Consider the following 25542-nt stretch of genomic DNA (forward strand, 5'->3'; position numbering starts at 1 on the left):
TCGAGTGGTTTGTTGTTGTAGCCCTTACTGTTGTTGTGGAATGTGGGTGCAAGCAGCTGTGTGCACCAGAAAAAAACCCACAGGGGGTCGAGTCTGTGTAAACAGTGGGACAGAAGACCTGAGGAGTGGATTGTGGAGAAATTAACTGACAACACAGGCTCAGTCAGGCTCTCCTGTCCCACTCTCTCATGGCCTCATACCTTCTGTTCTGTAAACAATATTGCTGACCTTGGTAGCACTGGGCTTGTGTGCCCACTTGGCCATGGGCCACTTTTGTCTGTCTTAGTGTATCAGCAGTCTTTGAAGACTCGCTGCTGCTGCTGCTGCTGCCTGGAGAGAATAAATATGTCTGCAGTCCACGCAGCTCCTCGAGTCTTCTTCCAGCTTCCCTGATTGCGCCTCATCTACCCTGGATCAATGAACAGTGTGAGTGGCAAGACACTCCCTTTGCTTTGTTTGAGTCTCTTCCCATTTCATGTACAAACCCTAAATCCCTACCATAGCTGAGGAGGCCCTAGCACATCTGGTGCCTGAGGAACTTCTCACCTTGTCTCCTACCAGTCCCCTCTTCCCTCTGCTCCAGCCACACAAGCTCCCTCTGCTTTTCACCTACACTTGATCTGGCCCCAGGACATTTGAACTCTTCTCCCCCACTCTGCCTCCAGCACTTTGTTCCCCAACATTGGTGCCCCACAGGCTCTTTCTCATCTTATAAACGCCATCTCTTCTGAGAGGTCTTCCTTGACCACCTATCTAAAGTCATCAGACACACCATCACCACTTCTTTTTTGTGGACCTTCTACTGTTTATAGCACATGTGCTTCCTGGGAGTGGAAATCTCCATCTTATGCACCCATGTCCCTGGTGCTCAGAATGGCGTGGGACACACACAGGAGTGCTGAGCTGCTATGCTGTGCTTAGTCGCTCAGTCGTGTCCGACTCTTTGCGACCCCATGGACTGTAACCCACCAGGCTTCTCTGTCCATGAGATTCTCCAGCCAAGAATACTGGAGTGGGTTGCCATGCCTTCCAGGGGATCTTCCCAACCCAGGGATCGAACCCAGGTCTCCCACATTGCAGGCAGATTCTTTACCATCTGAGCCACCAGGGAAGCCCAAGAATACTGGAATGGGTAACCTATCCCTACTCCAGGGGATCTTCCTGACCCAGGAATCGAACCAGGGTCTCCTACATTGCAGGTGGATCCTTTACCAGCTGAGCTACCAGGGAATCCCTAGCAGCACTGTACCTAGGTGTTAACTGCAGGTGATGAGACGAATTAAGGACTCATTCAAACTGCGGAGGAGGAGCTGGTGTGCCTTCCTCAGTGTGAGGGCAGTGCCCGAAATGCGTCCAGTGGGCTTGGCCCCTGGGTGAGAAGCCCAAGGTTTCATAAGCAGTCATCCACCTCAGATGGGAAAATGGGAGCCTAGAGCAGGATCTGGAGAACAGGTGAGGTGGTCAGAGACTGGAGCAAACGCTGGGCAGGCAGTTGCCTTCCAGGAGCCTGGTGCCATCTGGCTTGGCTACTTTCTGGGCAGAACAGTCCCATTTGCCCAGTTACAAGTTGTCTTTAAAGCCCTACCTCATGTATCACCAGTTCCTTTCTTAGTGGCTGATTGATTCTGAGGGATGAGGGGAATCAAGGAGGCCTCTCAAGCTCTTAGCAAGGTGACAGTGACGTGGGTGATTCTGTTGACTAAAGGGGATCACGAGGAGAAGTCATTGGTTTAAGACATATGAGGATGAGTTGCTCAGGGTATTATGGATGCTTCTCCAGGCCTCCTGTTCCTGGGAATGTGAGTGTAATGAGGGGTGTTTGCCTAATCAGTCTGTGATCCCGCTTTCCTTTCCCCTCTTGTGGTCTGGCTGAACCATGTCTTCCTTTTCATGCCGTCTTGGCAGTCCCCCACCTCCCCCGCCTGGCTCCTTCTGCCTGGTGATACTTCCCCTGGCCCCTTCTGGCTTCCTCTGGGATAGATCTGTGGGCTGTCTGTTTCTTGATTACACGGAAGCAAAATCAGGACTGATTTTTTCCTCCAGTCGTGAATTCTAGTGCAATGGAATTGCTTCTGTAGCAAAAAATAGAGTACTGACGTATAAATGGAAAGCAACCCTCTGCCCACTGCTGAAGGTTTAGTCTGGTGTTTACAGGAAGCCTTGTAGCAGGAGTTCACCAGGCTTTCCAGACTTTGTGTAATTACCCTCCTTGAGCCCTGGAAAGCTGGAGGAGGGCACAAACTATTGGTGCTTATATAACAGAAGGAGTAACTGAGGCTGTGTTTATTCTTGTAAAGAATCAGTGAAACAGAGCAAGGCCTGACCCCTTGCCTTGACTTATTGCTCAGAAAGGAGGGTGGCCATTCTCAGGGAGCTACCCAGCACATCACTGGGGGTCTGTGGGCCAGGTCTGAGGTTTGCCCAGCCCCTTACCTTCATCAAGAACTTCAGGCCAATCAATCTTTGGAAAAGAGCCAAAGCCTTAACCGTGGAGCCTGACTGGGTCAACTTTTAATAAGAAGCATCTGATCACAGCTTTTGTGGGTGATGTGCTGGTGTAGAAAGACAGTTTAAATCAAGCAAAGATGAGGCATAAACCCTGGAGAGTTCACTGGGTAGGAAGCTCATGGCCCAGAACCAAGATTAGCTGGTACCTAGGTAATTCTAAGCACTTGGAGCAACAGAATAAAATGTTCCTTTTTTCCTGGCTGAGTTCTGCCCGCATCTGCCCTTGGCTATGATGCACTCCATCTCCATTTCCATCTGGCAACTCACTCATCCTTCAGGTTAGCTTGTGCTTCATCTTCCTGAGATTGTCCCTGGGTCCTGGTTGGAGGGAAATGCACATTTCCGTCACAGGTTTGTGTACTTATTGTGCTTTCTGCCTGGAAGTTTTTGCAGAGTTATCTGTCTGACATCTTCCCTCACTTCTTCCAGGTCTCAGTTCCAATTGGACCGCCTCAGAGATGCATTCTCTGATCACTGCCTATACTAACACCTGCACTGATCTCTCTCCTTGATGCGTTTTTCTTTAGAGACACTAATATTACTTGATTCTCTCTCTCTCACACACACACACACACCCCTATCTACCTACTTACCTATCATCTATCTCATTGTCTATGCAAATTTTGGTCTGTAACCTCCATGAAAGTATAAGCTTCATGGGTAGAGTATAAACTTAATTATCTTGATCACAGCTGCTCTCCAGTTGTGCTAGCCTAATGCCTGGCATAGTTTGTTCAACATGAACATATTTGTCAGTGAGAAAACTGATGGATGCCTGAACTCTGTGCAGCCACAGCAACCTCTTTTTATTTCTATTGTAGCACTTCCATATACTTTCTATCATCCCCTTGAGACTATAAGTTTTTTTTTCTTCTTTTTTTTTGAGCAGGAAATCCTATAATTTCTTTTCCAGAACTGCTTGCCCTTTGCTCAGAATCTGGCACAATGCAATGCTCAGAAGTAAGACGGGTTGGTAACCAACTGACTTTCTGAATGTCCTGGTAAGAGACAAAGATGGACCAAGGTTACGGCTGTGGGGTCAGAGAAGGGCCAAGTCAGTAGCAACTAGTGACAACTTGTATAGGACGGGAAGTAGCAGAGGGGGTTGTGCTTAACTCTGACAATTTCAGCAAGAAGGGCCTTGTGGGTGGTAATATTAACTGAAATATCAAACCCAGGAGAAGGTGCAGGTGGTCAATGGGAAATGGGGGGTAACTCATCTTAAGTCATTTGCATTATCTGACCTCCAATAAGCAGTTATCTTATCGTGTTCTTTTTATCCCCACACTGAAATAAAAATAATATTTTCTCATTTTCTCAGAAGGATGTCATTAAAAAATTTTAATACATAAATAATTTTGTCAAACCAATATTAATGCTTATGATGGGCTAAACTCTATGACGAGACAGTGGATAGGAAAGTTGCTTACATGCTTTGCCCCCTTTGTTTTGGAGTGTCTTTTCTCTTTATCTCACTTTATTAAATGCCCTGAAAGATGATGCTGTGAAAGTGCTGCACTCAATATGCCAGCAAATTTGGAAAACTCAGCAGTGGCCACAGGACTGGAAAAGGTCCGTTTTCATTCCAATCCCAAAGAAAGGCAATGCCAAAGAATGCTCAAACTACCACACAATTGCACTCATTTCACACGCTAGTAAAGTAATGCTCAAAATTCTCCAAGCCAGGCTTCAGCAATACATGAACCGTGAACTTCCTGATGTTCAAGCTGGTTTTAGAAAAGGCAGAGGAACCAGAGATCAAATTGCCAACATCCGCTAGATCATGGAAAAAGCAAGAGAGTTCCAGAAAAACATCTATTTCTGCTTTATTGACTATGCCAAAGCCTTTGACTGTGTGGATCACAATAAAGTGTGGAAAATTCAGAAAGAGATGGGAATACCAGACCGCCTGATCTGCCTCTTGAGAAATTTGTATGCAGGTCAGGAAGCAACAGTTAGAACTGGACATGGAACAACAGACTGGTTCCAAATAGGAAAAGGAGTACATCAAGGCTGTATATTGTCACCCTGTTTATTTAACTTCTACGCAGAGTACATCATGAGAAACGCTGGACTGGAAGAAACACAAGCTGGAATCAAGATTGCCGGGAGAAATATCAATCACCTCAGATATGCAGATGACACCACCCTTATGGCAGAAAGTGAAGAGGAACTAAAAAGCCTCTTGATGAAAGTGAAAGTGGAGAGTGAAAAAGTTGGCTTTAAAGCTCAACATTCAGAAAACGAAGATCATGGCATCCGGTCCCACCACTTCGTTGGAAATAGATGGGGAAACAGTGCAAACAGTATCAGACTTTATTTTTGGGGGCTCCAAAATCACTGCAGATGGTGACTGCAGCCATGAAATTAAAAGACGCTTACTCCTTGGAAGGAAAATTATGACCAACCTAGATAGCATATTCAAAAGCAGAGACATTACTTTGCCAACAAAGGTCCGTCTAGTCAAGGCTATGGTTTTTCCTGTGGTCATGTATGGATGTGAGAGTTGGACTGTGAAGAAGGCTGAGCACTGAAGAATTGATGCTTTTGAACTGTGGTGTTGGAGAAGACTCTTGAGAGTCCCTTGGACTGCAAGGAGATCCAACCAGTCCATTCTAAAGGAGATCAGCCCTGGGATTTCTTTGGAAGGAATGATGCTGAAGCTGAAACTCCAGTACTTTGGCCACCTCATGTGAAGAGTTGACTCATTGGAAAAGACTCTGATGCTGGAAGGGATTGGGGGCAAGAGGAGAAGGGGATGACAGAGGATGAGATGGCTGGATGGCATCACTGACTCGAGGGACATGAGTCTGAGTGAATTCTGGGAGTTGGTGATGAACAGGGAGGCCTGGTGTGCTGCGATTCATGGGGTTGCAAAGAGTCGGACACGACTGAGCGACTGATCTGATCTGATCTGAACTGGACGTTTTACAGGGTAAAAGTAACTGCACTTTGTTGTTGTTCAGTCACTCAGTCGTTTCCCACTCTTTGAGACCTCATGGACTGCAGCTTATCAGGCTTCCCTGTCCTTTACCATCTCCTGGAGCTAGCTCAGACTCATATCCATTGAGTCAATGTTGCCATGCAACCATCTCATTCTTTGTCCCCCTCCCCTCCTGTCCTCAATCTTCCCAGAATCAGGGTTTTTTCCAATCGGTTGGCTCCTCACATCCAGTGGCCAAAGTATTCGAGCATCAGCTTCAGAACCAGTCCTTCCAATGAATATTCAGGGTTGATTTCCTTTAGGATTGACTGGTTTGATCTCCTGGCTGTCTAAGGACTCTCATGAATCTTCTCCAGCACCATTTGAAAGCACCAATTCTTTGGTGCTCGGCCTTCTTTATGGTCCAACTCTCACATCCGTACATGATTACTGGAAAATTCATAACTTTGACTAGATGGACCTTTGTCACAAAGCAATGTCTCTATTTTTTAATACACTGTCTAGGTTGGTCATAGCTTTTTGTCCAAGAAACAACTGTCTTTTAATTTCATGGCTGTAGTCACCATCTGCAGTGATTTTAGAGCCTTCCCAAAACAATCTGTCACTGTTTTCATTGTTTCCCCATCTATTTGCCACGAAGTGATGGGACCATATGTGAAGAATTATGGACCATTTCAATGTTTTTTTTTTTTTCTTTTTGGCTAGGGGAAGTAGAGAGAGAAAATGGAGAAAACTTTAGAGTAGGGTCTCCAAACTCTGGGATCTAGTGCCTGATGATCTGAGGTGGAGCTGGTATAATAATATTAGAAATAGAAGTGTGCAATAAATGTAATGCACTTGAATCATCCCGAAACCATACTCCCCACCTCTGGTCTGTGGAAAATTGTCTTCCACAAAACCGGTCTCTGATGCCAAAAATGTTGGGGACCATTGCTTTAGAAGATAGCATTTGATTTATGTCTATACCTTCCATTTGTTCATCTTTTATACATATCTTTTATGATCTTCCAGTTTTGCTTGTACCATTTTCTGCCAAACTTTGAAAAATAACATATCTTTGTAATTTCAATTTTTTTTTCCAAACTAGAACATCAAAACTGAATAGCTTTAAAAATGTAAAGTTTTTATCTTATTAGCTTATATGCCAATTTTCTAAATATATAGGACATAGAAGAAATGGCTCCATGGAAAGATTTGGGCTTTTAATCTGAAGATTAGTTTCCATATAGTTTACAAAAATAAGTATAAGACATTATTCCACTGAGGGAGAGTGATCCAGATCATAAAATTTCTATTTCCATTCCTACGTTAATCATAACATATTAGAAACACAGACTTTAACTCCCCAGTTTTACCATTCTTATGTAGTACAAATTGTTTCCCAGATTGTCTAGTTTCGATTTGAAATATTATGTTCATAAAACTCCGAGGAGCACAATTTCTTTGTAATGCCTTCCTCTCATCACTGCTGCTGTGTATAATTTATGTAGCATCTCTGACAGTCTTTGTGCTTTGTGTAGCTGAGATTCCAGTGTTAGGTCTTTATCCTGAAGAACTTAGAATTCAGAATCTAAAGTTCCATGCACTGTGAACAGTAAAGCCAGAAATGATGGTGGTGGGTGGAGGTTTCAAGGTCTCTCTAAATCTGCTCTAACAAGGTTCTCACATCATCATTGAAATGGGTCCTTTTTGTACTCAGTAGCCAGGATTAAAAATGGGACCTTGGGTAACCCCAGTTCTTTTTCTGTGAAGCTATGAGAACTTGTCAGGCTCTATAGTCTTAATTTTCATGAAAACTTATCAGAGTGGCAGGTTGTTTAATTCATAACAATGAATGTCTACCCCTGGGTACCATATGTACTATTTTACCTAGCATGTAAATTTCCTGGAGGAATAGCCTATGTGTTTTGTATTTTAAAAATACTTTCACTATGTTAGAACTATGTCTAAGTCTTATTACTTCAATATTGAGTAAAAGAATCCCTAGCAAAATATTTAAACAAACATAAAAAAGGGAATTCATTGACTTAAGAACTTAAAAAGCTAAGGGGTTGTCTGCTTCATGTGTGGCTGGTTCCAGGCTCAAATGATGTCACAATTGATTGTCAGGTCCTGGTGTCTCTCCATCCTTCCATTCTACTTCCCATGGTTTGTTTTTATGGTTGTCAGCTCAGCCTTCTCCTCTTGGTGGCAACCTGGCTCCAACTAATCCAGGCCAGAAGATAAGAAGATAAGAGAGCTTTTCTCTATATTTCTCTGTCTCTGTCTCTCTGTGTTTCAAGCAAAAGTCATTAGTTTTAATTGCTTATCCATCCCTGACCCATCATGGTAGCTGAGGATGTAATGTTCTCATTAGCCAGACCAGGTATGGCATTATTATTGATATAATCTAAGCATCATCAGATGAGAGTGAAAGAAGGAGTATTTCACTGAACAAAATTGGGCTATTATTTCTGTATAAGAGTGAGGGATGCTGGCTAGTCTATCAAAAGAGATAGTTGGTAATCATTTACTGACAGATGAATCTGAATCATTTAAATTTGGACTGTCATTTGGATTTCTCAAACCCTCGTCAGAAACTGCTAAGAGGACAAAGCAACGTATTTATTTTCATCAAGTCAATATTCCTAAGAAAGACTGCTAATGCAGGACTGTTCAGAAACTTTTGTATTAACAGCCTTGTTTTCAAGTCTAAATTAACCATAAGAATGTTACTCACTGATGCATTCAGTTAATCAGTTATCTAGACCAGTGTCACCCGTTTAGCCAAACTTTGAGGGACAGAAACTGGTTTCCTCTGCTTTATGCAATAGTGTTTGGAACCTGGATCCTGGTGGTGTTGAACAATGCTATTGGATGAGGGTAGTTATGTAGAGGTCTCCAGAGTCTTCATTTTCAAATAGGTAACAGAACACTGCAAGGCTGGTGACAGGACACGACACTTCTTCTAATGTGTTCCATCACTTTGGGATGGTTTTTGTAAGTTAAATGAAATCTCCTTTGCTCTTCCTTTAGGCCAATTCCCTTGCAAGGCAAGACATTTATTTCTGACCTTAAGGCATCATCACAGGGAGCTGACAGTGCCTTCTGGGGAAGACCTAGCTTATCTCCTTTGTGTAGCAGTCTCTGAGGTCCCAATTCCCCATTCACCAGTTAAACCCAAATCCAGGTTAACTGTGCCTATTAATTTGTAGACAAAAATAACAGTTTAAGTAGCAAGAAGGAAGTTTGCCCTTAAGGGAATACCCAAATGCTATACTGGATTCTCACCAGAACCACCTGCATCAATTTTAAAAGAGTTTTTACCAGCACAGGAAGAATTTTCTGCAAACGTTTGTGTTTGTGGAGTTTGTTTACCTCAGCTGGAAATTGCAGCAGATCGCAATTTGAGGAATGTTTACTTTTTTTCTTCTAAATCATACTCAGTGGTAATTATTGAGATCTGGATTTTGTTGTTCTCATCTGAAAGTGGTGGGAAGTAAACTTAGATTGGGTTCATACTCTGGAGACCTGATGAAATAGGAAAGGTGTAATTCCAAATGATTTCTGGAAGGAGAGAACAGATCTGGAAGAGTTCCTGTAGTTCGGGCCCCTCAAAATAAAGTCTTTGAGAGATATCTTTGGGATATCTTAAGATTGACCCTTAGGTATTACATGAGTCAGAACATCAAAGATTCTTTTATGTTTAATTGACTCCAGTTAGAAAGTTGCAAGTCATAATTGTCAATGGAGACTTCTCAAAGAATTTGTAGTAAAAGTTTGGCATAAAAATTTTTCTGGTCTTGGTCCTGCAACTGACAAGAATTTCAGCATCCTGGCATACCTTCTTTCTTGAGGATCCCAGGGAATCCAAGCTGCAGAGTATCTGGCGGGGTGGTGGTGGATGGAATGGTTTGCACATATGTACCAGGGTGCCAGAAGTGGTAGGATGTCAGAAATTAAAGCCTCCGAGTATCAGATTTGGGATGAATCTTGAGGATCTCCTTCAGTATTTTTGTACTATGAAATTAAAAATATTAAAAAGATATTTTCTTTGCACATAGTGCTAAAATAGTGGATGGTATGTGGCTAGAGAAAGCCACCTTAAGCAGCATAAGAGACATTTTCTTCAGTTTAAGAACTAACCTTCAGTCTTGTAAACTTAGTTGTTTTCTTTTCTGAATCTACTAAAGGAAGAGTCTTTTTTTTAACCCATGTGTATTCACATTTTATGGCTTCCCAGGTGGCACTAGTAGTAAAGAAGCTGCCAGCCCATGCTGGAGATGTAAGAGATGTGGGTTTGATGCCTGGGTTGGGGAGAGTCCCCTGTTGAAGGCATGGTAACCCACTCCAATATTCTTGCCTGGAAACTCCTAAGGACAGAGGGACCTGGTAGGTTACAGTCCATGGGGTTGCAAAGAGTTGGGCATGACTTAGTGACTCAGCAACAACAATATTCACATTTAAAGAGTATGGCAGTAAAAGTAATGTATGCAAAATATTTCATTTATTCACCTACATTTTCCATTGGTCTTGCAGTAAGGCAAGGCCGAGTGATCAGTTTTTGTTGGTGGACTCTGTATTTTCCTCTTCTGGTTTAAGACATAGATGAGTAGGTGTGAAATTCCTGTGCATTCTCTTTTGCTGTTGTCACTCAGGAGGCCTTGTGTTCTACCACATGGTACAGTTCAACTGGGTGGATTTTCAACTTTTGAGTTAATAAGTAAGAGCATTATCCCCACCCCACCTCCCCCCACTGCTTGCCTCGTGAACTTGTAGCAAGTTAAGGCACTTAGATATTGGGTTTGTTTATCACTGCAGCAGAATTCCACCTAATATACTAACTGTATGAGATCGTTGTATAGAAATCAAATGCTGATTGGTTAAAAAACCTTTTATTTTGTATTGGGGTATAGCCGATTAACAATGTAATGACAGTTTCAGGTGAACAGAGAAGGGACTCAGCCATACGTATACATGTATCCATTCTCCCCTTGAATCCCTCCATCCAGGCTGCCATATAACACTGTGCACAGTTCTATGTGCTGTACAAGGGGTCTTCTTTGGTTACCTATTTTAAATATAGCAGTGTGCACATGTCCATCCCAAACTCCCTAACTGTCCTTGCCCCCAGCAACCAAAGGTTCATTCTCTAAGTCTGTGAGTCTCTGTGTTTTGTAAGTTCATTTGTATCCTTTCTTTTCAGATTCCACATGCAAGGGATGTCGTAGGATGCTTCTCCTCTGTCTGACTTTCTTCACTCAGTATGACATCTCTAGGTCCATCCATGTCGCAGCAAATGGCATTCTTTCTTTCTTTTTAATGGCTGAGTAATATTGCATTGTGTGTACCACATCTTCTTTATCCATTCCTCAGTCAATGGACATTTACGTTACTTCCACGTCTTGGCTATTGTAAAGAGTGCTGCAATGAGCACTGGGGTGATGTATCCTTTCAGATCATGTTTTTGTCCTGATGTGTGTGTGTGCTAAGTGACTTCAGTCATGTCTGACTCTTTATGATGCTATGAACTGTAGCCTGCCAGGCTCCTCTGTCCATGGGATTCTCCAGGCAAGAATACTGGAGTGGTAGCCATGCCCTCTTCCAGGGGACCTTCCTGACCCAGGGATTGAACCTGGGTCTCCTGTATTCCAGGTGGATTCTTTACTGTCTGAGTCACCAGGGAAGCTTTTCTCCAGATATATATAAACAGGTCTATCTATCTATTTATTTATCTGTATATCTATATCTGCAGATTTTAAAGTTAGGAATGATAAATGTCAGTGTTAAAGGGCTGCACATCTGAGACCTTAGATCAGTGTTTTCTTTCCTTAAAGAAGATCAGGTGTTCATTTCCTAGGGCTGCTGCAACAAATTAGCACAAAACTGATGGCTTAAAATGACAGAAATTTCTTTTCTTACAGTTCTGGAGACTGGAAGTCCAAAATCAAAGCCTTGGTTGGACCCCATTGCCCCTGAAGGCTCTATGGGGGATCTTTACTTGTCTCTTTCAGCTTCTGGTGACTTCTGGTATTTCTTGGTTCATGGAAGCATAGCTTCAATCTTTGTCCCCATCTTTATATAGCCTTCTTTTTTTGTGTGTGTTTCAGTGTCTCAAGTTTTTCTTTTTCATTATAAATCCAATGACATTAGTCACTAGAATCTAGGATTCTAGACACTAAATCCAATGACTCTAAATCCAGGATGACTCTATTTCAAGACTTCTAATTTAATTACATCTGCAAAAATTCCAATTTCCAAATAATGTCACACTTACTGTTAAGTGTGGCTGTTGGGACTTGGAAACACCCTTTTTTAAAAATTATTGGAGTATAGTTGATTTACAATGTTGTGTTAATTTAAGGTATACATCAGAATGAATCAGTTGTATATATACATATATTCCCTCTTTTTTAGATTCTTTTCCCATAGACGCCATTACAGAGTATTGAGTAGAGTTCCTTGTGCTATTTGGTAGGTCCTTATTAGTTACTCTAGTTATTATTTATTTTATATACAGTAGTGTGTATATGTCAGTATCTTTTTATGAGATAAAACTCAACACACTAGAGACTACATGGGAAATCAAATGACCGTCAAAATATTGTTTTTTCAACATGGACTCTGAATAAAGGGAATTAGTTGCATGAGTTATTCTATTTCTTTAGGTTGACTTTGCTTATCTCTTCTCTGATCCCTTTTTTATTAGTCTTAAAGTTATAATTCCAGTCTTATTTTCCTTATTTCTAAATTCTTGAAAATTTCTCACCAGAACCTCATGTACTACATGTATCAAGAATTTCCCTCAATAGTGAGGGAAACTTCTTCAACCTTGTAGCTGCTTCCTTCACTTTGTTCCTAGTCTATCCTCCACCATGTAGTTCAATAAGCATTTATTTTTACATGCTAATTCTTAATAAGGTATTGATACATGCACTGAAAAACATATTTTTTATTCACTTCTCATAGTTTCTGTTTCTACCTGAAGGTATTTAACAATATGTGAGATAACTTTTGCCTTTTTCTCTGTACTGCTGTTTTTTCCTTTTTTTTTTTTTTTAAACAGTCTTTCTAATATAATAGCCTCTGGCATTAAAACATACCAAGACTACAGTTTTCTCCTACTTCATACTATTTCATAGAGACAGAGTTAGGAACAAAAGCGTATGTGACTAAGATTTGAAATTGAGGAGGAGGGCCCTAGGAGTGGGGAGTGGGGAACTAGGAAAAGAGAGCTGGAATTTGCACTTGGACAAAATTGCAGGGTCAGGATAGCAAAAGTCACTTGAAGTCGCCTTCTAGAAGTTGAGGAGGGAGCCAGCAAAGGCCCTTATTGGTTTTTCCAGTCCACACAGGATGAGATGGTTTGATGGCATCACCAACTCAATGAATAGGAATTTGAACAAACTCCAGGAGATGGTGAAGGATAGCGTAGCCTGGCGTGCTACAGTCCATGGGGTTGCAAAGAGTCAGACACGACTTAATGACTTAACAACAGCAACAGGACTGGGGGCAATTACTCGAGGGTGAGCAATTTCGAAGAGTGTTTTCTTAGTTGTGGTTTGCTGGTATGCTTAGGATCACAGATCCGTGCTTTGGAGACCCAACTATTTTAACACCATTAGCATTTCTGTAATCACTTTTTTTTTCCTCTGTTAGATTTTAATAAAGCTCTTGATGAAAATGTCAGGCTGTCTCGGGAATGACGTGTGTATACATTTTCAGGTCACCATTTTAAAGAGAGGGCACGGGGGCCTCTTCTACGGGAGGTGAGTCAGAGTGAGAAAACTGGAAGGAAAATAAATGCAGTTTTGGCTATTGAGAATGTTTGTTTCTGTAATTCCAGCTTGCACCTGCTTTTGCTTTCAGGCATTATCACACCAAACATATATGGGGGAAGATTAGATTCTGTGTGATTCAAGTGTTCTTTTGGGAGAGGGAGGAAAAATAACAGAATCGCTTGCGTCCCTCTTGCAGGTGACAGGAGGAATATAAGGACCAACTGCCAAGTTCCTGAGGCCTCAGGGGCCTCCTTTTGGGATCTTATCTTTGTCTGCAGGACCTGAAGGAAACTTTGATAATGGCAAGTGGTAGGTTGGGGAAGTAATTTTCCTCCATCTGGGTAAAGTCTGAGTCTGTTATACTAAATGGGGAAAGAAAACACCTAGAAAGCATGCTCTCACCCCCATAGTCCACGTCCTGGCACATATGGCTAATTAGACTTGGTACTTTCTCATTGACTTTAGATCAAGCTTTATAATTTTCAACATAGCACTTAGCTCAACCATCATCAGTCAATAAGACTTGATGTGCTGGGGAAATGTAATTGCCATTTCTGAAATAGACTGCCTCTCTTTCAGTTTCCAGAAGGCAGAAATCAAGTCTTGCCCTTATTTGTATTTGTAATAGCACTTAGCTTAATTCTGAACCCAAGGTGTTGCTCAGTGATTTGTTGGGAATAGCACCGGGTAGGAGAAGGCTGAGGATGGCTTCCTAATTGCCAAGGCGGCCAAGCACAGCCAGTTCCCAGACAGCTGTGAGGCTGTCCTTCCAGATTCCGAGGTTCCATTTTGGTTGATTTCTAGTAGGAAGAGCTTCATGTTTGCACCTTGTGTTTATACCATTCTGAGGTTCCTTGTTAAAAAGGAATCATGGTAAGCTATCTATCATATATAGGATGGATAAATGACAAGGTCCTACTGTATAGCACAGGAACGATGTACACTATCCTGTGATACACTATAATGGAGAAGAATAGTTTTTAAAAAAAGATATGTATAACTGAGTCACTTTGCTGTGCAGCAAAGATTGGAACAACATTGTAAATCAACTCTGTGTTGTGCTGTGCTGTGCTTAGTCGCTCAGTCATGTCTGACTCTTTGTGACCCCATGGACTGTAGCTCACCAAGCTCCTCTACCCATGGGGATTCTCCAGGCAAGAATACCAGAGTGTGTTGCCATGCTCTCCTCCGGGGGATCTTCCCAGCTCAAGGATTGAACCCAGGTCTCCCACATTGCAAGTGGGTTCTTTACTGTCTGAGCCAGTAGGGAAGCCAAAATCAACTATACTTCAATAAAAAAGAACTATGGAATATATTTCTTTTCAGGAAATATTATTTGGAAACTTTGATATTTTATTATTGCTAACAAGTAATTTTCTACTTTCCAGTCAATAGGCTTATCCACCTTTATACTCCCAGTGCTACGTAGAGTGTCAGTCATATAAGTGGTGCTCAATAAAGTGAATTTACATGTTGGATCTTCACATTTTCAAAAGGCTCTTGAACTTAGAATACTGGTATCTAAATATCTCTTGTCTCCCTGATGACAAAATAAGAGGAAAGTAAATTAACTGCAATGATCCTTCCATTAAACAAAAGCAGAATTCTTCCTAGGGAGAGTGGATGAAAATTGAAAGGGTTAGTGAGTGAAGGTCAAATTTCTATTTTTTTTGGGACAGCTTTTAAATACGTCTCGGCCTGAAGGTAAGAAGAGACTAAATGACCTCTCTAAGTCCTTCCAAACCTGGAGATACTGTCTTTCTAGAGGAGAAAGAAACCCTGGAGAGCATTGACTGTTCTAAGCAATTACTTATATCAAAGAGCATTGTTATCCTGTGACCAATGGCTAAATGGCAACAGAATAAGGACTCTCAGGGGCATCTTGAAAAATACAAGTGAAACCTTAAGGTCAGGAAGTTATACTCATTAAGCGTGATCTCCTGGAGATGAGTGAGTGTACTTACAACACTGCTAATATTTTATCAAGAGTTAAGGACCTATTAGCATTTTAATTTGCAATAGTGGGTTTGCCTAGGTTCTGGTACACAACTGCTGTCTCTTTGGCTAATAATATTTTGTGTGTGTGTGTGTGTGTGTGTATGTTTTTCTTGGGCTTTTATTTCCCTTTCTCACTCTTAGCCTCAATTTGGTAAGCTGTAGTGACAAAGCTTCAAAATATAGCCATTGATCTTTTCTTGATTGATTGCAATTCCTTAAATGAGAAATCTCACTTTGGGAGAGGATTGACTAGGAGAAAGATTTGTAATTTCAACTTATAAATCTCTCTCTTTTGATTTCCTGGTTTCTTGGTTACCTGGATGGGAAGCTAGTAACTTTTTTTAAAGAGGCATATGGAAGAGACTGTCTAGCTGTCCATCAAACTCATTTTGTCTTCTTTCTGAGACTGTGTTTAGACCGTATTTGCCATACTATCTCGGGCTTTCCTGGTAGCTCAGCTGGTAAAGAATCTGCCTGCAATGCAGGATACCCCGGTTTGATTTCTGAGTCAGGAAGATCCCCTGGAGAAGGGATAGGCTACCCATTCCAGTATTCTTGGGCTTCCCTGGTGGCTCACATGGTAAATAATCTGCCTACAATGTGGGAGACCTGGGTTCGATCCCTGGGTTGGGAAGATCCCCTGGAGAAGGAAATGGCAACCCACTCCAGTATTCTTGCCTGGAAAATTCCATGGACAGAGGAGCCTGGTGGGCTACTGTGCATAGGGTCACAAAGAGTCAGACATGACTGAAGTGATGCATGCTCACACGCAGACCCACTTGGGGAAAATATCTGGTTGGAAAGATTACATGGCTCATTCCCTCTTCTCCCCTCCTTGAGTCCTGGGAAAGTCTATTCCAAGAGACTATCCTCCAACCTTAACGTCTGTAACTGATTCTTGTAACAGAGACCTTAAAGAGAAAACTTTGCAAGAGAATAACCTTCTTTAAGTGATTCAGAAAAAAAATCTTCTTCTTAGGGAATAACTGTACTGTCATTTAAATATAAACTCACTGTGGGTTTGAAAACATTAAATGTGACTAGAAGGTAAGATTTAATCTTGGGGGCTAAATTTCACAAAGACATCTTCATGGGGAAAAATAAAAAGCCCAAACCACAAGGATGCGGTAAAAGACTGAGAAAAAAGGAGACTACAAAGGTTTCTCAAGGACAACTTTTGTCTGCAGTTCCTTTAATGAACTAGAAGCTGAGACTAAGAGAAACGATCATGTGTGTGGCTGGTGGCAGGTGGCTTTATCACATCACAGACCCACCTCCAGCCTCTAGTTTATTCGTTCTTATGCCTACAGATGTGGTTGCTCCAGGAGTTTCTTTCCTAACAGAAGGGGCAGATGCAATACCCAGCTGATGACTCGGAGGCCCTCAGAGCTGAGTGAGGGCAGACATAATCTTTTCCTTGGTGGTTTTTTTGCCAAGTGTGCTGCTATTTGCACATTTCCCTCCAGCTACCAGAGAAACAAACCATCTCCTCTGGGATACCACAGCCTCTTTGTTCAGATATTTATCATAGTGTTTGGCACTTTGCACTGTGTTATCTTTCTCCCTGCTTTGCCTCTCCCACTAAATCTGCACTTTTTAGAGGAAGGGACTCTGTCTTGTTTATGAAACATTCCCAGAGCCGAGCACAGTTCTTGGCAGGCTACAGATGCTCAATAAATATTTGCTGAAGGAATGAGTAAATAAATGTATGAATAAAATAATTAACATGCACAGAACAAAAAACATAGTCACTCAGCTGTGTCTGACTCTGTGCAACCCCATGGACTGCAGCCTGCCTGGCTTCTCTGTCCATGGAATTCTCTAGGCAAGAATACTAGAGTGGCTTGCCATTCCGTTCTCCAGGGAATCTTCCAGACCCGGGGATTGAACTCAGATCTCCTGCATCACAGACAGATTCTTTATCATCTGAGCTACCAGGGAAGCACATAACAGGCTGAACATAATTCTGGGAATTAAAAATATGATGATCTCTGAACATCCAAAACACCAAAACCAAAATGCAAAAAAAATGTTTTATTTATAACATTTTTGTAACTTTGGATTTAATAATTCTTGGAGTAGTTCATCAACTATATGAGGTAGTTATTTTGTTTGATAGGAACTGAGGACCGATTGTAGGGACTTAAATGAATTAGGACTTTGTTTTCTCCTGTAAACAAAACCCATAAGTAGGGGATTCATACCAGCTGGAGCAGCATTATGAAGCTGTCAGGCACCCAAACCTTTTCTCTTTTTCTGTCCAAGCCATCCTTAGTGTGTGGCTTTCATTGTCAAGGTTACCAGAGGGCTGTTGGAGATCCTGCTAGTATGGATACAACTGTATGCTGTCTCATATTGTCAGCTTGTTATTCAGCTCAGTTTTACTTAGAAGAGTTTTCAATGACTGGGTAGAGCAGAGTTTCAACTCAGGTCTCAGAAGTTATACAGAATCAAGATCAGATCCTCAATAAGACATCTCATCCTCACGGACTATAAGAGTGCTGGCTTTCATACTTGTGCTAGAGAGTATGCTTGCCCGGCATTCTTACCTTAAGCCAGGACAAATTCTGCAGGATAATTTGTAGTTCCGACAACACTGAAAGTTCAGATTGAGGCTAGGGCTTGACCTGAAATGGCATCTTTGCTGGGCTTCTCCACTCTCCTAAGCCCCTATCAGTTTCTTCTAGAAGCACTCTCTTAATAAATTGCTTGCATGTGAATCCTTGTGTTAAGAGTTTGCTTTTGGGGAACCTTGGAGAAGGCAATGGCACCCCACTCCAGTACTCTTGCCTGGAGAATCCCATGGGTGGAGGAGCCTGGTAGGCTGCAGTCCATGGGGTCGATAAGAGTCGGACACGACTGAACGACTTCACTTTCACTTTTCACTTTCATGCACTGGAGAAGGAAATGGCCACCCACTCCAGTGTTCTTGCCTGGAGAATCCCAGGGATGGGGGAGCCTGGTGGGCTGCCGTCTATGGGGTCACACAGAGTCGGACACTACTGATGCGACTTAGCAGCAGTAGCAGCAATTTGGGGAACCTGACCTAAGATAATGCCTGCTGAGGAAAAGCTGAGACAAAGTTCAAAGTCAAGAGCAAGTAACCTGTATCCAAGTCAGTCTCTATGCCTGATGATAACGCAGGCATTTGCTCAGGGGCAAAGGCCGGGCTTCTCTTTTCCTAAACCCTCAATGGTTGGTGCTGGGTGAGATCCCTTTCCTAGCTGGAGCCCTATGGCCTCTGCCTTTGCTGAGGCCCTTGGCTCCCTGTCTTTGATGAGACTCAGAAGACTTTGCTCAAGATTTTTATGTAGAATCTGCCACACTGAAGAGGCTGTTCTGAGCAAAGTAATCTGCACTGTTGCCAAGATGCTTAGTGCCTCTGGTCTGACCTGATAGTTAACGCCTACTGCACATCTGTAAAAAAGACTTGTATGGATGGATCAAAGTAAACATTTAGGAACCAACAAGACCATAACACTGTGTCTGCATGTTCACACCCACAGCCCCACACTGGGAGCCCTTGTCCATCAGAAGCTTCAACAGGTTCATGAAGACTTTGCTGCCCCATATCTTACACCTTTTCTATTTCCCAGGGTTCCTGACTCATGCACCAGAAGCTCACTGTCACCTGAATTAAACATAAATGTTAGTTGCTCAGATGGGTCTGACTCTTTGTGACCCCAAGGACCGTAGACTACCAGGCTCCTCTGTCCATGGGATCCTCCAGGCAAAAATACTGGAGTTGAGTTGCCATTTCCTTCTCCAGGGGATCTTCCTAACCCAGGGATTGAACCTGTGTGTCCTGCATTGACAGATTCTTTACCATCTGAGCCACTAGGCATATCCCCTCACCAAAATATATTATTTCCTGTGTGGAGTACTGCTGTTGACAGATGAAGAGTCAGAAGGTGGAGAGGAGATTGCATGCCTCTCAAATAACGAGAAGGGCTTGAGGGGAGTGGTATGGAAATCTGGCCAGCTGATCCTCCCAAACTTACCAGCCAGATATATCATCCCACTCCTCTTCCCATCATTTTGAATTGGATTTAGGGTAGAGAAGACCCAGGAGATTTATACTAAAGGGGCTCCCTACAACATGGAAGGAAACATGAGAAGTGGGAAACAAATATTCTTCTTTATATTTTCAAACAGTACTTTGGATTTTCAGTCTCCATGACCAGGTGCTTCAGGAAATGCTGCCGCAGCCCTAATTCCCACTCACTGTGGAGAACCAGTTTGGTCTGGGCCCATCTTGTTAGTGCTATTCTAGTTGGCTATGTTTGGATGATGAAGATGAAGACTGATGAAGATAATTCCCTATCCTCCACTGTAATCACTGAGGACTGAATACTGATCTGAATATATATTTCTCTTGAGGTATACTAATTTTTCCATTTCTGTTGTTATTATAATTTTGTCAGCTCAAACTGTATAAAACTAATACCCTTAGATAATTTTTACATGAACAGTTATTAAACTAGATTATTTCTTACATACTAGTGCCTATGATTTTTTTGAACTTAATTCAAGTGCAATAATCTTTCTCCAACTTCAAAAAATGCTAAATTGGAATGAAATCTACTTCTGCACACCTGTTTGGTAATTGTTGGAATTTTGGTTCCAGAAAAACAGAATTGCGTGGATTGTGAGTCACTTCTGCTGAGGATAATCAGAAAGAGAGGAAACTGGGAGTTGGAATAGATAGGGGAGGTAGAGCAGATGGCGGAGGAAGGATGGAGAGTTTTGCAGTGAATCCTTGGGGAAGACAAAGGAAAATGAAGCACAGCAGACTCAGGATATTCAGGTGACATCTGTGAGGAGGAGGTGAGGAATTGAGAGCTGAGATGTGAGAGAGAATATTTGACAGGCATGTGATCCAGGGAGGAGGTAGAAAGCAGCTTCTGAGTCATGTAATCAGGAAGGCATTGATCATTTGAATGGAGAACCAGGCAAAGAAAAAAGGAAATAGAATTTACAAGCGCTTCACTGAAATTTTAAGAAACTCAAAATTTCAAGAAAGTTAAATGGAAATTAATGTCATAATATCCATACTACTAATCTAATAATATAATTATTCTTTTATTTTCATAAATGAAAAATATATTTAAATGAGCTTTCATAGGTTCAATTCTGATTTCAGTTTCTTGATTTCTGTTATATTATCTTAATTTCCCAACCTTAAAATTTCTGGCAGTAAAGATTTTCTGAGCTTCAATCAGGAGGTTGATAAAGGGATGACAATAGTTACATTTATCACCCCTAAGTTTCACCTTGTGAGTTTATAAAAGAAATATTGATGGACTTGATCACTTAAAACTACAAGCTTCCCTAGTGGCACAGTGGAGACGGAAACAGGCTTGATCCTTTGTTCAGGAAGAGTTCCCATGCCATGGAGCAATTAAGCCTGTGTACCACGACTACTGAGCTCATGCTCTAGAACCCACAAACTGCAGCTACTGAGCTCATGCTCTAGAACCCACAAACTGCAGCTACTGAGCTCATGCCACAGTTACTGAAGCCTGTGCACCTAGGACCCACGCTCCATACTAGAAGCCACTGCAATGAGAAGCCCATGCTCCACAACTAGAGAGGAGCCCCTGCTCTCCAAAACTAGAGAAAACCTGCATGCAGTAACAAAGACCCAGCATAGCCAATAATAATAAAAAGATTAAAAAAAACCTCAAATTTCTTCACAGAAAAATGCAACAGGGACAGAATAAAAAGTTGAACAATGGACTGAGAGGATATTTGCAGCACATATGAATGACAAGGATTAATAACCATAATTTACAAGCTGATGAGGAAATGACATATCACTCAACTGAAAACTAGGTAAAAGTCTGGAATGAGCAACTCAGAAAAGAAATGATATGTGGACAGTAACCATGATAAGCTGCTTAGCTTGCTGGTTTATCAAGAACATGCAACTGAAAAGAATGAGAGAACATACTGGACAGAAGAGCAGCAGAAATTTATAAAGTTGGTAGCAATCAGTGTTGGTGAGGATGTGGGGAAATAGGACATCTTATACATTACTAATAGGATTATTAATTTTTATATACTGTTGAAAAAATATTTTAAAAGTGAACATATTCTTTGACCCAGAAATCTTTTCCAATTTCCTGTTAATTCATCCTACAAAAAGAAAAGCAAACTAGCTAAGCATATGTGTACAAAGATGTTAATTGCAATATTTTTGCAGTGGAAAATCTTGAAGGCATCTGAATACTCATCAGTAAGGGAGTTGATGAATGGATTATGGGGCATCCATATTATGGAGCCTCAGTGAGTTATTAAAGTAAGCATGTGTTTCTCCATGATATGGGAGTCCAAGATCAACTTAAACAGCTGGGGTACAGAGAAAGTGTGGAGAAGGAAATGGCATCCCACTCCCGTATTCTTGCCTGGAGAATTCCCATGGACAGAGGAGCCTGCAGGCTATAGCCCATGGGGTCCTGAAGAGTCGGACACGACTGAGCGACTAAGAACAGCACAGAGAAAGTGAAATGTAGAGGGAGGCTTGGGAGCTGGGAGGGCTTTAAAGGAAGGCCAAGGGCCACATGAGCTTGGATGAATGGGATGGGGGTCAATGCATTCCTACAAATGCCTCTGCTTCATTTCCCCTTAAACATGGATGAAGAAATGTATTGTCTGCATTATCTATCATATCTAATTCAACTCCAGATATTTCAGCTCTTATAACCTGATAGAAGAGGGTGAATAGTTGCTTTTTGCTTTGTTGTTGCTTTGTTTAGTTGTTAAGTCATGTCTGACTCTTGTGACCTCATGAATTGTAGCCTGCCAGCCTCCTCTGTCCATGAGATTTCCCAGGCAAGAATATTGGAGTGGGTTGCCGTTTTCTTCTCCATGTTGCTCTTTAAGATTTCCTAACTCTGATATTTTCCTGCCTGCACTCTTTTCTTTCTTTCTTTCTTTCTTTGATTAAGATCTTCTAAGGTGCTGAGCCACATATTCTGCTGCTTCTGGTTGGTATAAAATTATCCAGCCAAGATGACAAGGCTGAAAAGTCAGAAGACAGAAAGTTTTTTTAAAGTCATGTTGTTTTGCAAATGGTATTAAAGCTGTATTTACACTCACAAGGAGAATGCTGCTTCAGCATATTGTTAATTAGGACACTACCCGAGGCTAGCGCAGATTAATCTCCTCAAATATGCTTACTGTATAGAGTAATCATGATTAATTAGCAGAATTGCTCCACAGGATTGGTCCAAAATGAGAGAATTTGAGGACAATCTTGTTTTGTCTCCTGTTGGAGAAGCTGCAAAGCTTCTAGCTGAGGCATCTTTAGCACAGAGTCCACTAGTTCATCTGAGTAGGTACCATGGTATTAGGTGAACAAGAGATGATAAATAGGCAGCCAGTAATACCCTTTCAATTATCCTTGTAAAACTGCTACTTAGAGACCTCAAGGGTATTAGATCAAGACACTAGCAGGCTAATGGGCAAGATGCCTTTGGAGAGAGCTTGGCACTCAGGAGACAAAGAACTTAAATTTGCTCTAATGTCTGACCGCCACTTGGTAGCACTGACATTTCTCCCTTAATTTTTAGAGCGCTTGCCTAGAGGTGACCCACTGTGTTTCCTAGGGATCAGTGGGATTGTTGTTAATGCTAGGCTGATTTTCTTTTATTGTTTGATATTTCTGCACACTGCCACATGGCTGCCTTGGGTACTGCCTTATTGTAATAGTCTGGACTCTACCTGCTCAGGCCCAGCTCTGTGGACCTGTGCCTTCACCAGCTTTGTTTTGCTGTGTCCTTCTCTGGATCATCAGGGCTTCCCTGGTGGCTCAGATGGTAAAGCATCTGCCTCCCATGCAGGAGACCTGGGTGTGATCCCTGGGTCGGGAAGATCCCCTGGAGAAGGATATGGCAACCCACTCCAGTACTCTTGCCTGAAAAATTCCATGGACAGAGGAGCCTCGTAGGCTACAGTCCATGGGGTGGCAAAGAGTCGGACACGACTTAGCAACTTCACTTCTCTGAATCATAGCTCCATCTCAGGTGTTATTTTGTAGCCAAATGTTGCAACTCCTGCCTCTACTGTGCTAGGTGTTCTTTGAGATACTATAATGAACAGGATTTAGTTCCAGCCATGGGCAACTCCAAGGGTGACCTTGGGAAAGGGCTTTATTGTCCCCCTCATCCTCACCACTCTCCCAAATCCATCCAAACTCAACATAGGGTATGTATTAGCCAAGATCCTTTAGAGAAACAGAACTGGTAGAATAAATATCTGTCTTTCTATCTAACAAAAAATATATATGTAGGATGATGAGACATTGGCTGATAAGTCCCATGATTTGCTATCCACCAGCTGGAGATCCAGGAAAGCCAGTGGTATAATTCAGTCTGAGTCCAGAGGCCTGAAAACTGGGGGAGCCAATGTTTTAAATCCCTGTCTGAGGGCTGAGAAGTTGAGACAAGATGTCCCAGCCTAAGCAGGCAGGGAGGAAGCAAAAAGGGCAATTTCCTCCATCTTCTACTTTTCATTCTATTCAGGACCTCAATGAAATGGATGATGCCCACCTGCATAGGAGAGGGCTGTCTAGTGAGTCCAGATTCCAATGCTAATTTCATCCGGAAACACCCTCATAGGCACATTCAGAAGTAATGTGTTATATGGGCATCTGATGGCCAGCCAAATTGACACATAAAAATACTATCAGAGAGTGGTAGTAAACACTGGGAGCTTGAAATGTAATCAGCTTCATACAACTCCAAAGAAATATATAGAGTTGCAGGAGAATTTGCTGTAGTGTGCTTGCTACACAAATGGAACTTCTAGGTAAATCCCTAGAAAGAGATTTACTAATCAGATTACCGCCCGCTGGTCCCCATTGCCACCTGAAATTTGGGAGCTTCCACTGGACCAATACAGGAGTAATAGTCTGGTGGTGGAGGCAGGGAATTCCCAAAAAGCCTCAGTCAAAAGCAGTGTGGACAGGACTCTAGATCAGATGTAAGTGCTGTGAGAGAAGAGAGAGTGGGCAAAATTTTTGACTGTTGTAATAGATAATCAGCTTCCCTGAGGGCTTAGCAGGTAAAGAATCCACCTGCAGGAGACAGAGGAGACGCGAGTTTGATCCCTGGGTTGGGAAGATCCCCTGGAGAAGGAAATGGCAACCCACTCCAGTATTCTTGTTTGGGAAATCCCAGGGACAGAGGAGCCTGGTGGGCTACTACTGTCCATGGGATTGCAAACAGCTGGACACGACGGAGTAACTAAGTACACACACAACAGATGATGTTCAAGAGTGGGTATGTCTCTTGATCCAAAGTAGTTTCCTTCTGGAACAAGAAAAGGGATACATAACAGAGGACTATACTTTGCTGACTCAATAAAAGAACAGTACAGAAACTCACAGGGGTTAGCTTTAACTAAGCTGCAGAACCCGGACTGCATGTCATCTTAGAGCACTGGGGTAGGGGCTCAGCCATCTGGGTCCTGTTAAACCAGGGATGAAGAACTTAAGCCTGAGGTTGAGGCTGCAGACTCATTAGCTGGGAGCTAAAGGCTGAAAACTAAGCTGTCTGTGTTTGGTCTGAAACCCTGGCTTGTGACAGCGAGCTAATAGACTCTCCCCAGGCCTCTGTCAAGAGGGGACTTTCCTTCAGAGAAAATGGGGGATTATGTCCCTGGGAGGTTATAGAGCTTCTCTCAGGGCGGGAAGTAAATCAATACTGATGCTGGTAACAGAATCACATAATTCTGCTGACTTGCAGTGGAGTGGTGTTTCAAATATTATCCTGAGCACCATGGAGACACCCCAGGTGAAGTGTAGGTATGTGTGTGTGTGTGTGTGTGTGTGTGTATGCACACACAGAACATACAAGAGCTCACTTTTCACCCTTCCTCTGGCCTTCAGAGCACTTTGTGTGTTTACTACCCCATCATGCCCTTCACTGGGGCTGTGAGTGCATTTGCATGCCCTCGCTGGACTGTAAGCACTGTAGGAGCAAGATAAAAAAGTTCTTGCTTTGTTTTATAATGCTCACTGTGCTAAGCAAGTGACTATGCACTGAATCATCTAGTCAAGGCTATGGTTTTTCCTGTGGTCATGTATGGATGTGAGAGTTGGACTGTGAAGAAGGCTGAGCGCCGAAGAATTGATGCTTTTGAACTGTGGTGTTGGAGAAGACTCTTGAAACTCCAGTACTTTGGCCACCTCATGCGAAGAGTTGACTCACTGGAAAAGACTCTGATGCTGGGAGGGATTGGGGGCATGAGGAGAAGGGGATGACAGAGGATGAGATGGCTGGATGGCATCGCCCACTCAATGGACGTGAGTCTCAGTGAACTCCGGGA

This window comes from Bos indicus x Bos taurus, chromosome 6 (genome assembly GCF_003369695.1).
Source record: "Bos indicus x Bos taurus breed Angus x Brahman F1 hybrid chromosome 6, Bos_hybrid_MaternalHap_v2.0, whole genome shotgun sequence".
NCBI classification, from domain to species: Eukaryota; Metazoa; Chordata; class Mammalia; order Artiodactyla; family Bovidae; genus Bos; species Bos indicus x Bos taurus.